This window comes from Chrysemys picta, chromosome 10, assembly GCF_011386835.1.
Source record: "Chrysemys picta bellii isolate R12L10 chromosome 10, ASM1138683v2, whole genome shotgun sequence".
NCBI classification, from domain to species: Eukaryota; Metazoa; Chordata; order Testudines; family Emydidae; genus Chrysemys; species Chrysemys picta.
In genome coordinates, this window is record NC_088800.1 from 75673908 (window position 1) to 75688522 (window position 14615).

General features: G+C 41.8%; 1 protein-coding gene and 1 long non-coding RNA gene across 10 annotated transcripts in view; one reads left to right on the forward strand and one right to left on the reverse strand.

Moving 5' to 3' along the window:
- Window positions 1–14615, reverse strand: part of C10H7orf50 (chromosome 10 C7orf50 homolog) — a 196069-nt gene that overhangs the window by 10375 nt on the left and 171079 nt on the right. The gene's annotated exons all lie outside the window — the stretch shown is intronic.
- Window positions 1723–14556, forward strand: LOC112059058 (uncharacterized). Of its 2 annotated transcripts, none has more exons than XR_002888268.3 (3): window positions 1723–1983; window positions 6831–6902; window positions 12008–14556. It is a non-coding gene; the product is annotated as an uncharacterized LOC112059058 (long non-coding RNA). The 2 variants fall into 2 exon arrangements; XR_002888269.3 differs by lacking the exon at window positions 12008–14556 and adding an exon at window positions 8973–9957.

The window sequence follows — 14615 nt, forward strand, 5'->3', positions numbered from 1 at the left end:
CACTGGCCTGCTAAACGCAGGGTTGTGAGTTCAATCCTTGAGGGGGCCACTTGGGGATCTGGGGCAAAATCAGTACTTGGTCCTGCTAGTGAAGGCAGGGGGCTGGACTCGATGACCTTTCAAGGTCCCTTCCAGTTCTAGGAGATGGGATATCTCCATTAATTTCTAATTTCTAATTTCTATTTCTAACGCCTTGGCGCAGGTCGAGTTGAGGACCTCTCCGATGAACTCTATCCTCTGCACTGGCACTAACGTCAACTTTTTGTCATTTACCAGCAGGTCCCGATCGTGGCATGTGGCTTAAAGCACCGTGACATCTCTTTGGACTTGAGACCTGGAGCTGCCCTTGACGAGCCAGTCACTGAGGTATGGGTAGATCTGGATACTCTGACGCCTGAGGTAAGCCAATACCACCGACATGCACTTGGTAAACACTCTCAGTGCTGTCACCAGGCCGAATGGGAGGACTGCAAACTGGTAGTGGTGGGGCCCCCACCGTAAATCGGAGGAAGTGTCTGTCCTTGAAAGATCGCTATGTGGAAGACTGTGTCCTTCAAGTCAAGGGCGGCATACCAGTCTCCCAGATCCAGGGAGGGGAGAATAGAAGCCAGGGAAACCATGAGGAACTTTAGCTTCTTTAGGTCCTTGTTGAAGTCTTGCAGATCCAGGATGGGCCATAGACTGTCCTTGGCCTTTGGGATTAAAAAGTACCGGGAATAGAACCCCTTGTTCCTATACTCAAGAGGAATTTCTTTGACTGCACCGAGATGTAGCAACCCCTTTACCTCTGCGCGAGGAGACTCTCGTAAGAGGGGTCCCTGAAGAGGGATGGGGAAGGCGGGTGGGAAGGGGGGGTAGAAAGGAACTGGAGGGTATAACCCTGTTCCACTGTGCTGAGGACCCATTGGTCCAAGGTTATAGCCAACCAGGCAGGGAGGAAGAGGGAAAGGTGGTTGGAGAACACTGGGAAAGATGGATCCAGAGAATAGTCTGGTAGGTCGCCCTCGGGCACACACTCAAAACGACCGTTTGGCCCCCTACTTATTCTGGGTCAAGCCCAATTGGGCAGAGGGTGGAGGCGGGTGGCTTGGGCGGCGCTTGTAGCTCTTGGATCATTTATGAGGCTGGCTCTGTTGGCCTGGCAGCTGCTGCGGTCTGAACCACTTATGTGCCGGGGCTGGGATGTAGAGACCCAGGGTCTTCAGGGTCGTGTGAGAGTCCTTGAGGCCATGCAATTTGCTGTCTGGTTGCTCCACAGTTCTCTCCGGAGTTCTTGCAGGGTGGCATGTGCATCAGGATCTGTGCCAATCTACTGGCGAAGTACGTCTCGAGTCCATCGATCAGTGCCCCCGGTGCTAGGGAGGGAGACCGGTGCTAGCTCATGGATGGTGCCAGGGGAGCACTGCACACTGTGCTGCTCTAGTGCCAGAGTGAGTGCCGACTCCATTAGGAGCGCTCTTAGACGGATATCGTGCTCCTTCTTCATCCTAGGTTTGAAGGACTTGCAGATACGGCACTTGTCACTTATGTGCCCTGTGCCTAAGCACCTTAGGCAGCTGGTATGTGGATCGCAGGGCTTAAAGCCTGGGGACCGGGGCATGCCCCGTCCCCTGGCTGAGTCCCGTTCGGGACTAATAAAGAGTTTGAGAACTACTACTAAGGGCATCTAAGAAACTATTAACTATGTATAACTATTTTACAGGATTTCAAAGTTCACAAGAACAGAGAACGAAACAACACAAGCCGAAGCAGCAGACATTCCAGCACCGTCACCGGCAGCAAGAAGGAACTGAGGGTGGGGGGAGCTGGCGGTGCCCCTTATACTGTGCCATGCAAGCGCCACTCCAGAGGGCACCCAGAGCCGTTCCCCTACAGATACTGCTGAGGTAAAAACTTCCAGCACCGGTGCATGTGGCGAGCACACACAGCTAATATGGAATGGACATGAGCAAGCACTCGAAGAAGAAAAACTCATCTCTACAGGTATGATGCAAGTCCACCTTTAATGTTCCAATTTGTTTTACATAGTAATATTGAGTATAGAAATCAATTGAAAAGCCAGTTGGGCAAGAGTATTAACTTTGTTCAAACACTGTCAAGTCTAATAGAGCAAAACCGCCCTCACATTAAATTTCTTCTGCACTGGCAAATCAATTGTTCAGTGAACTCTGTGAAACAAAGACCAAGTGATCACAAATTTGTCCAGGAGGGTTTCATGAGAGCTTCTGTAGAAACATACAAGTGTACAAAATAAGCTCCTTTTTAACTTCAGAAGTTTCCAAACTCAGAAGGGGAAGGGGAAGGGGTGGGGGTGGGGGGGAAGAGAAGCCTGTAGTTCCTTTCAGAGTTTTCATTGGTAAATTAAATGGAAATCTGCCATAAAAAAGGCAAGGTAAAAAGCAAACAAATGATAATAAATTGAAAAATAAGACAAATGGTTAACAATCCAATGCACTATATTTTATACCATCAATTAAAGGTAAATCTGCAAATTAAGAAAGTCAATCCAGAAGTCTACTACGGGATATTGCAGTTAAAGTATCAAATATTAGAGAACAGATATTAGACTGAAACTGAAAAAGCATGAACACTGACATAAGCTAAGATCCAAAAGTTATGGAATCAAATACAAAAATGAAAAACAAAGACATCAAAAAGCTTCAGTTAATCATGATTCAACTGTTTGTGTTGTTTAACCACCCAGCAAGGATGCTTGCTGTAAAAAGAATGGCTAGCACCAGTATCAGTTTTGTGGAGAATAAAAAATTAACACTGAAGGAGAAGGGAATAAAATTCAACATTCTTCACTGGTACTTTGCATTCATTTGTAGGCAAATTCTCTATGCATCCAAACAGATGCAATGGCTGCAAAAGGGGAAACTGGCACTCATGGAAAAATAGATAGTTTTACATCAATTGATTAACCAAAGTGTGTTTGTTCTTTAAAAAAAAAATAGTATGTGGTTTATTCATGATGTTGATGGAAACCATATCTGTGCCTATTACACTGGACAAACTCTTCACGAACAGTTCATTCTAATCTAGTCCACCCTCTGCACTATTATGGTCATGATCAAAGTCAGCTGTCATTTAAAGAAATTGCATGATATGTCAGTCATGTTTTCCCACATATGGGTTATTGGTGCATTCACATTTTCAGAAAACAATTCTACATTTTTTAACTAGTGCTCTTGGCTTGATTGTACTGGTTGCCCTCATTCTCCCAACTTCGTTGCATGCCAAACTCTGGTCCCACTCTGAGCCCAAGAACCCATAATCATGGATACAGAGTTAATATAATTTTCATAACAGAATTTGTGTGGTTGTTCCACATAATGAACCCCACCCCTCCACCTATAAGCTTTTAGTATACTCGGCATAAATATTTCATTAATACAGATGGCTGAATGAGGGGGAAAAACTGATAAATGACAAGAATATCACTGTGAGATCATTAAAATCTACAAAAGTATCACTTCGTGAAGTGCAGAGTGTGGCAGAACTCTGTTAGAATTAGATATTTATACATTCAATATTTTTTGGGTTGACCTACCTTTAAAGTACAAATAAAGGTTAAACTCTTTCCATACAATGTAATACAACAAGCCACATGCAGATTACCCTAGTCACATGCAGAGATTTTGTTAAAGGACTTCAGGCTTTCTTGACATATTACAGCACTAATGCAGCCTTTTTATCTTGAGTGATTTAAAATCTAGTATAAATAAGATTAACTACACTACACTTAATAATAAACCCTCTTTACAGACAATCACTCCCTTTTTTGGGGGTCTTTAGAAGTAGCTATATCCAGCACAATGTCCAGATCTAATATAAGAAGTTATGGCACTAGATGGAAATATGTACATGTAAATATTGTCCCCATTATGCTTAGGGCAAATTTTCTAATATATCATACAGCTGCTAATTATTGTTCTGGATATAGTTACTGTTTATATCTTTTTATAAGCACAAGCTGACTGAAAAAACATGTAGCTGACTGAAGTTTAATGGATCTTAAACTGACGATTCAACATAGCTTTAAGAGAGAAAAGTAGAAGACACATAGGAAATGGACCCATCCACATTATAAGTACAACCATGATTTTAAAGTCAGTTCATGACTTTATATAAAACACGACTGAGTTGTGTACTCACAGCAGCAATTTTTATAACACAACCATGTGTCATCCACACTTAAACTGCTTACCCATGTGTTTATTAAAAAATGCTGGGAAAATCTAGGCAGCCCTCTAATAGCACCCAGAGGGTATGAATACAGTGGGCCACTAACAGTATGTGTGGACAACACGCTCTGGGATGTCCTAGTACGCAGAGGGCTGAGACTAAGGAAAACCAGTTCCACAGGCACAGTCAGAGAGTCCAAGCCACACAGCAAAACAAATGATGCAAACTGGATACAGGAAGACAATCACATGCCTGTTTAGATTGCAGGCCAGGGCAGAATACTATTAGCTGCCATGGTTATTAACCGAGTATATAGAATACTGGGTGTGAACACAAACTATGTTCAGAGCCAACCATGTCACAAACTATGTGACAAGGCTGTACTATGGACAGGTCTAAAAAGACAAAGCTCAAGGAAATAGAAAAAATGAGAGCTACCCCCTCATGACCATAAAGACACAGGGTAAGATCTGGTACACCCAGGAATACAGGCACGGGCTGAAGTGGCTTTAAGCAATCTTCTAATGGATTTATTCTCAAAGATTGTGAGGCTCTCAGACACTACGTGATGGAGGCCATAACTTAGACATACAGAAGAAAAAACAGAAACAAACCCCAAAACTTGTTAGTGTTAAATAGAAGATCAACGTAATATTTTGTTGATTTTCAAGACAGAAACTGAATTGATTTGCTGTTTTGGTCTTTTAAACAAGCCAATTGAAATTCTGATGACCAAGATTTTTCAGACCCCATATGTAAATCTTTTTATCATTTTAAACAAATATTGTCTGCTTTCCTTTTGGGATTTACCTTGACATTTTGCCTATTTTGTTTTGCCAAATCTGAGCTTTTCCAGCTGGTAGGGAGAACACAGTCTGTTTGTTTAGAAGGCAAAGGAGTTAACCTAGTTAAGCACAAATATATTTTCTATAAAGAACTTAATTAAAAATACCTAAATCCTTACTCAGACATTTGGCACTTCAAAGCGACTTGTACAAACCAATAGTTTACAATACAGTATAAGAATATAAATGATACCCACACATTTGTGTGTCCTTAAGCTTCTATCTTATTGCATTCGCTTGGAAGGCGGGTAGCATGTGTGCATGTCAAGACCAATTCAGCAGGTAAATTATAGAAAGAGTTACTGCACCACAGTAACCATCAGGCCAATGGGTCAGCCGTATGTGGCAGGAAAGTCCTAGGAAGCTGGAGAGCTTGGCTGTGCTTGTCGAAGGTGGCATGGAGGTATGAGGAGTTTGGGGCAAGTTTATTTTTTGTGGAAGAAGAGGCATTTCGATGTGGATTGGCTTTTACAATACAGTACTTGGACTAAGGGTACGTCTATACTTATCTCCGGGTCCGGCGGTAAGCAATCGATCTTCTGGGATTGATTTATCGTGTCTTGTCTAGACGTGATAAATTGATCCCAGATCGATCCCAGAAGTGCTCGCCGTCGACGCTGGTACTCCTGCTCCGCGAGAGGAGTACGCGGAGTCGACGGGGGAGCCTGCCTGCCGCGTTTGGACCCGCGGTAAGTTCGAACTAAGATACTTTGACTTCAGCTACGTTATTCACATAGCTGAAGTTGCGTATCTTAGTTCGCAGTGGGGGGGGTTAGTGTGGACCAGCCCTAATTGAATGAGCAGTCCCTGCCCCTGTACTGTATATAGCGCATTTAGCACTGCTAACCTTTTCTCAGGCCACATCATGTTGAAAGCATTTAAGGGAAAAATACTTGTGTCCTATTTATTTATAGTTTGGTCATTTATTTTGTGTTCAACTACTTTCAGAGTCTTCCCCATGACTGTGAAAAGTCTCTTGATTCTCAATAGTTGGTTTCTTAATGATTTATACTTCTAGCACCAAGCCACCTGTATCCAGATCACAAAGAGCAGCACCTTCTGGAGCAGCTCCTTCTTGGGGAAGGGTGAGAGGGACAGGAGATGCTTGTGGAAGTGTAGATTCTGCAAAGTGGGTGAGGGAGCTGGAATTGTCTGTGGGATAAGAAGAAATCTCAGTGAATGTTCAGCTTTGAGTTGACGTTAGGCAAGTTTGCCATGTTTGAAAAATAAATTCAAAATGTAAAGTATGGATACATTTTCAAAGAACTGAGTGGAGGACTGCGCCCTAAGAGCCACTAGTGCCCACTGGCATAGGGGTCACTGTCTCTCATCAGACCAAACCAACTCACTACATACAACACTGTTGTCATGGTATTTATCCAAAAAGTATTATGTAAGGTATCATATAAAAGCCAATACCATACTGGCTATTAATGTCATTGTAAAATGCATGTGTTAATATTATATGTGAAATTATGAATTTCCTCTGTGTGATGTTACTAGAACATGTTTAAGACAAAACAGCCTAGCCTAGGTAAATGTAATAAACAGGTCTGTCCTAGACCAATGTGGATTTACCTCAATTTACATATTAGCCGAAATCAAAGCTATTGACCTAAACCAGCCGTGGTTATCCTGATCCTGAACCCAAGAGACAGAGAACTAACACAGCTCCTGTATCACAGAGAGACACGGGAGACTGAATCCCCAGGAGGTCTCTCTGACTTGTAAGACAAAGGCAATCCTTTTGGGGATATAAAGAAGAGAGAGAGACTCCATCTTTATCCTTCACCTTAGGAGACAACGAAACCAAGCAATCTGATGTCTGTGATGGGTCCTGGCCAGTAAAAGCTGGAAAGGAGACTGAGGGTGAGAGAAACCATCTTGAACAGACTATTTTGCTAGATTAAGTTTTAGACTTTTAGAGGTGGGTTTTCACTTTTATTTCCTTGTAACCATTTCTACCTTTATCTGTTTTACTTGGTATCACTTAATCCATGCTCTTTTGTTAATACACTTGTTTTGCTTTCATTATAAATAATCAATGCCGTGTAAGTTCAGTGAAGCATGTACTTTGAGAAAGGTAACAGGTTGGAATGTTTTGTGTGAGGGTCCAGTCAGAGGGACTAGTCCCTGAAGTAGGATGATTTGGGGATGAACTTGGGGCTGGAAGGGTACTAAGGTCAGATTGCAAGGAGTAACCAGGTTGGGCAAAGCCACGGTGAGGCTTGTGGGTTGCTGGCAGGCTGTTTGGGTCAGAGCTCTGGTCCAAAGCTGCACAGCCACAAGACACCCAGGGTTACAAGGCTGATGGTGACCAAACCTCACACTGGCCTGCTGGGTGGACCCCAAAATGTCACAAGGGCCATGTTGTAAAATCCTAGACAACACTTTGAAAATGTAGGAATCACATAGGTGAGGTAGAAGAACAGACACAAATGCGTCAAATTTATTTATTGTACTAGTAATTTTTCTTACATTCGGAATGATTCTTTTTTTTTTTTTTTGGCCATTTTTGGGAAAGTGAATGTGCTTACATTGCTATTCTCAAATCCAATGTTTGCAAAAATAGATGGATATATTAAATTATGTCCCAGATAAGGTTTCTCCATATTGTTTGGATGATTGAAAGAAAAAATGTCACTGTTGGGCTCTCTTGCCAGAAGAGAATTTTTTGAAATTGTCAACAGATCCTAGAATCAATACCATGTTTTTGGCAGAACAGCTATACTGGCAACACTGCTCTATCCGTGGTTTTAAAAGCAACTTTTAATATGTTCTTCCATCTGGTTCAGACACAGAATACTGGCTAGAGATCTGTGCAGGGGGAAAAAAAGGTTACGGACACTTTTTTTTTTTTTTGGCAGCAAGGTAAACAGCACAGTGAAAAAAGGAAACAACAATATCAAAAGTGCTTCTTTTAATATCTCATTTCTGCCCTGGTGTCTAGTAAAAGGGCAGGCGGTACCTGCACAGCAGACTGAACTAAGACCCAGAATGTTACAGAAAACATTATAAAGTAAAAAAAAGATCCTGAAATACCTTGAAGCAAAGGACATGATGATGTCTGTATAAAGCTAAAATGTGCATCAACCAAACCCGGATCATCAAAAATTTGGATAATCTGGAGAGCGGGAAAGTGCGAGGCTGCAGAGCCATCTAGCAGCCACAGGAGCGATCGCCTACTTTTGGACCTGTGTGCGCTGGTTGTTTGGTTAATATGGAGAGCCAGATAATGAAGGGTCGGATAAATGGGGTTCTACTAGTATTATTAATTCTTTGTATTACAGTTGCATCTAGGAACTCCAGCCAAGACTGGGGCCCATTGTTCTAGGCACTGTACAAATAAACAGTGAGAGACAATCTTTACCTTGAAGAACTTATAGTCTAAATAGATAAGACAGATCAAGGGCGGGAAAGGAAACTGGCCCAGAAACTTGACATGAGGACTCAAAAATCACAGCAGGTCAGTGACAGAACCAATAATAGAACCCATGTCTCCTGAGTCTGAGTTAATACCCTGCCTATTGGACCACGCTGCCTCTTCTAGTATTTTTTGTTACTTTTCATTCAAGATGCCGCAAGCAGCATTATACTGGCAAGATTTGTAGTTGATTTTGAATAGATCCCTTTATGGTGCAGCTATTAAGTTACTGGTATTAGTGAGACTGCAAAATGTTATGTTTTGACTCTAAAAACGTAGCTAGTGGTGTAGTGATGTTGAGAACTTAATGTGTTCCTTCCTGTAGCAACCAAGAAGAGTCAGCTAGCTGGTAGGCATCCAAGACCAAAGGCGATTTGTATGATTTCTAACACACTGTCAATGTACTTTGCCTACATATATGAACAGGAGAAAAGATGGGAGTAGAACAGCCTCACAAGAAAAAAGTATAATCCATTTTCTTCCTTCCCAATGTATTCTCTTTTATTCCACAAAAGCCCTTCAGAATTTTGCCTGTCTTATCTGCATCCTGGGATGAATATGCTGCCATGTACTACCTGGGTGATGTGCTGAAGTCTTTCTGTCCAGATGTCAATCTTTTTCGACACATAATTCTGATCATCCTGATGGCCAAGAACAGCAGTGACAGCGTGTACAGTAATGGGAGAGAAGAGAAGAAAATAACTAACATTCTTTCCCTCCCATGAAGAACATCTTGGGGGATGTGTGTGAGTGAGGAAGGAAGGGGGCCCCTTTGTTGGCATGAATATAACTCAAAAAGCCAACTGCAGGCAAGATCATTTACAAATGCTGCCAGTAATGTCTCATTTATACAAATACTTTATAATGATCAGATGAAGGATACATTACCAGCCTCAGGAAAAGCATAATAAGGTCTCGTTTTCTTTTTCCACCCTCTCTCCTTCCCCCACATATTACCACAATGTCACAAACTGTCTGATTCCTGTATTAAAATACTCCTGATGGGGTCTGATACCTAGCTTGTCTGGGACTGATTGCTTCTTTTGGCAGTTTCTAACTGATCAGGGGTTTTTGGGGGGGTTGGTTTCACTTTATGTTCTAAAACTTTTGTTAGCCTTTTTTTCCCCCTAGTTAGTTTCGGATCCAGAGGAGGAATGATGTAGCAGCTTTGCACATAAGAACAAAACTGAAAATAATTTGTTTTAAACCACATACTGTACTGGTCTGGACTGACTCCAGGTGCTCAAATATAACATTTCTTCCTTCATTTCTCCACTTCAATAATTTTTAAATCAAGATGGTGTGGTCTCTTTTAGGCTTTAGGGCTTGTCATAACTATAAAGGGAAGGGTAACAGCTGTCCTGTGTACAGTACTATAAAATCCCTCCTGGCCAGAGACTCCAAAATCCTTTTCCCTGTAAAGGGTTAAGAAGCTCAGGTAACCTGGCTGGCATCTGACCTAAAGGACCAATAAGGGGACAAGATACTTTAAAATCTTGGGGGGGGGGGGGGGAAGGCTGTTTGTGTTCTTTGTTTGGGACTGTGTTCGTTCTGGGGACTGAGAGGGACCAGACATCAATCCAGGTTATCCACATCTTTCTAAACAAGTCTCTCCTATTTCAAACTTGTAAGTAAATAGCCAGGCAAGGCGTGTTAGTTTTCCTTTGTTTTTCTCAACTTGTAAATGTACCTTTTACTAGAGTGTTTATCTTTGTTTGCTGTACTTTGAACCTAAGACTAGAGGGGAGTCCTCTGAGCTCTTTAAGTTTGATTACCCTGTAAGGTTAATTTCCATACTGATTTTACAGAGATGATTTTTACTTTTTTTCTTTAATTAAAAGCCTTCTTTTTAAGAACCTGATTGATTTTTCCTTGTTTTTAAGATCCAAGGGGTTTGGATCTTGATTCACCAGGAGTTGGTGGGAGGAAGGAGGGGGGATGGTTAATTTCTCCTTGTTTTAGATCCCAAGGGGATTAGATCTGTGTTCACCAGGAGTTGGTGGGAGGAAGGAGGGGGGATGGTTAATTTCTCCTTGTTTTAAGATCCAAGGGGTTTGGATCTGTACTCACCAGGGAATTGGTGAAGGTTTTTCAAGGCTTCCCAGGAAGGGAATCCATTGAAATGGTGGCAGCGGAACCAGAGCTAAGCTGGTAGTTAAGCTTAGAAGTTTTCATGCAGGCCCCTACATTTGTACCCTAAAATTCAAAGTGGGGATCCAGCCTTGACAGGGCTATATCCACAAAAGGACTTAGGCACTTAACTGCCACTTTAGTGGCAAAGTCCAAAATTTAGATCCTCAAAACCTCTGCCCAGCTGCTGTGGGAACTTAATTTTCCACTGGTAAAGTCTCTGCTGCTAATTCTGTGCGAATTTAAGTTTCCACTGGTAAAGTTACCATGGCGCGAAAACTTCTGTCAATGGGCTCACACAAAAGTGTGATTCCGCTGAGCTGCTTGGAACCTAAGCTCTGGTAGGTTTCTCAAACTAGGTGTCGTCTCCTCCCCCGCACCACTAGTGGGTTCAAGTCCCTGCTCCAAATCAAGTGGGGATTTGAATCTGGATCTTCCTTATCCTGCCCTAACAACTGGGCTATTGTGTATAAGGGGCCAGGGGGGCACCAGCACCTTTTCCTGCATTTTTTCATGAGGAAGGGCTGACCTGGTTTAAGCACCTAACTCCAGGAGGGTTCATGGCTGTCAATCCTGAACAGAGTCTGGGCCAGAGAAAGGCACCAAAGTCCCTTTGAGGGGTGAAGCTTAGATCCTTGCCTCTTCTCGGCATTTCCTATTGGTTAGTTTAAGCAGTTCTCCATTCAGCTTGCTGGCTTCTGTGAATCCTATTTTTAGGTGCCTATCTCACCCTCATTATATAGGGAGCCTGGGCACCTAACTCAGGGCCGTGAATTCCACTGGGTGGCAGGGTGCCTAAATGTTGGGCATTACAAGATTGTGCCTAAAGTCCCTTTGTGGATTTAGCCCTAAGTATTACATTGGACAAGATGTTACCTAGTACTCTCTGGAAGACAGATTTAAGATGTCTACAAAATTTGCCAGTCAAATGGAGGGATCTGAGCAGCTCTTATAATCTGATAAGATTACAATCACCATCTGTGAGAACAATAGTTTGACAACTAGTGATTTTCCAATCAGAAGGTCAAGAGATTCCCATCAGTCTGGAATATGACCAATTTCACTGGGTATTTCTGCAAACCGGTAAAAGGACATGTACCAGAGTGGGTAAAGGTAGAGGTATATCCGAAAGTCCTGATCTTACTCAAATTATATCAGTTTTACATTTCCCATGATTTCAGTGGTGCAGGATCGGACTTGAAGTGATTATAGTTAGAGAGTGTGTAGGGTGGGAATAGTGGAGGGGAGAATGAGAGAATCTACTAGAAGCTGTTATGAATAAGTCAAATATTCATTAAAAGATAAAATATATAGTCATCTGAGCCTTGCTACTTTGAGCAGAAAAACGTGCAATGGTTAAGAATATCAACCAATTATAACTTTTGCTTAGGAAATACTGAGGTCATGTTTTTGTGCCTAGTGAACCTGAAAGTGTTGTCAGAAGAAAAAACATTAAACTCGAGGATGAAAATTCATCAATGAAACTTCCTGAGAAGGGAAACAGGAATGAACAACTTGGAGAAGAATTTGGACTCTGAAGCTCTGGATGAGTGATTTTGCTTTGATGTAGCTAGGATGCCAAAGTATCAATTTATGGCTTGATAGATTTCACTGGAAGTTTATCATCATCTCCCTCTGAGCTATTTGACAGCAATAGGTAGGGTGCAGCTGGCACCATAAAGAGGTGTGTCACCCAGCTGAGCCCTTAATCAACAACACTGTTGAAAATTTAGTGTTTCATCTTGACCAGATGTTTTTAATATAGCTTTGGTTTGTGTATTACGGCACTATTCTCACCTTAGTAACGAGCTATCCGACTTTTATTGCCAACAAGCTACAAAGTACTCCTCATCTCCAGTTCCAGCCTCTAACCCTTGATATGAGTGATTTCTTCTGGGAATAGGTAGGAGAACTGATATTTATCAACACTGATACAATCCTTAGACACTTGGGCAGCTCTGAAGTTTCTGGGATTTTTGTTTTTTGAATAGGTCCACGGTTACTATTCTAATTGTTGATAGATAACTGGAGATATTTTAAAATCTAGATAAACAAAGTGCATAGAAACAATTAAAAAAGTCTATCCAAGGCTCTAGACACCCTAACATCACAATAAATCCCAGCAGCATTATAGAATCACTTTACAGAAGTGACTCCCTTTCACACTTACAGAAACTCCTTTCTACCCCCTTCATCATTATGGGAAGCATGCTCTCAGCCCTCTCCAAAAACCCAGTCGAACAGATGGCTTTTACACCATGCCTAAAAGAGCACCAAATTTGGGGTATTTTGGACTAAGGGTGGAAGCAAGCTCCTGAGTCTCAGGGCCTTCACAGAGAGCGACCTGCCATCCATCCCATCTCTTAGATAATGAGGGGGGATTCAGATTCTCCCTACTGACTGCAGCTGTGGCAATATGGAATGAGGAGAGAGGTGACTCCTCAGGTAGACCAGTTCTAAGCCATTTAGGCTTTTATCGTTCATAACTAATAACTTAGACTCCACTTGGAGATCAGTAATTCACCCTACTGTTTGTAAAGACAGATTTCTTAAAGCTGACAAACACAATTGCCAATAAAGAATAATCTAAATGTACCTGATATCTGAGAGCCCTCTCTCAGATCTTACCATTTCATGCAATGCCACATACCTGGCAAAATCTTCTACTGTACTGGGGCATGAGTGTTCAGGACAGCATCAATTTTTCTCCCTAATATGCTGTGATAGGCATGGTGCAGCTGAGATTAGATTTCTGCCCCAGCAATTTATGCTTGGGGAAACCGATTAACCAATTACTGCTTCCTGCGATGGCTCCCATTCCAATTTCATTTTATTCATCTAAAAGAAACAACTTTTACTTTTTGGCATCATCATATTAATAATGAATGTGTGAAGTGGGAGTCTAATTTTATTAAGCATCTTGTTTTATTTTTAAAAAACATGTCTTGTTATTTTAACTTTGGCCGGGAGGTCATGATGGCTCCCTGGAGCTAACCAATTAATAATCATTGTCAACTGCATTTTACATTTTAATTTGGCTTTGTTCGACTAGCCTAGACTCTTCCCTGCAGCTAGGAAACTGCTCTCCACTATATTTTCAATGTTTGGGTTTTGGCTGAGAAGTCTTCACACTTCCCAGGAGCCAGAGAGAATTGTTCATTCTTTAAAAGTTTGTCTCATCTTTTGTGACAAAAAGATATGAAATCATGCATAAATCCCATTGTGTTTCTCTCATGTCAAGAGCAAAACTAATTTGAGTGGAGAAAGGTGGGTGGGGATAAAAGGTGTGTGCTAGAATAAATAGAAAACAATCTGGTCTACAATACCTGACCTGCGAAAAACCTTCACGACCAAAGGTGTGGAGGGCCTGTAGTGTATCAACTCTGGAGACTAAGATGTAACAGTTGTGCTCCATGCATCTTGAATAGGCATCATAAATAAAAACCCGAATGAGATCTCATGTGAATGAAATTGGACTGATCTATAAAATCTAGCATCAAGGAATAATAACCAATAGCTAGGATATTTTGGTAGGTTTTGCATATGACATCAATCTGTAATGTTAACTGACTTTAAGCATTTTCCTGAGTTATAGTGATGATAATAATGCACTGATAATAATGCTTGTTATCTTGGAGAAGGGTATTCCAGTCAGTTTTATTACTCTGTTTTTATAGTGACTTGAAAAAAGGAAAGTATCCGATGTTTTCTTCATGTTGTCTGACTAGACACAGGTGATCCTATGAGGTGCTCAGCACCCACAACTTCAATGGGAATTGAGGTGCCCAGTAATTTGCAGGATCAGTCCTAATCTAGGTTGGCCTCATGCTGCATATTTCTTCCGTTTCTGCACCTCTCTCTGAGCTCTTGCATGTTTAATAAAGGTCTTTTCACTTTTTCAATTAAAAAAAATCATTTGGCGCAGCAGAGCTGGATCCTGGGTCTCCCACCTCCCATCTGAGTGCTCCAACTACCACCCTCCAGAGCCATCTTCACGCTTGCTTTCTCTCTCTGGTCCAATGAGTCTT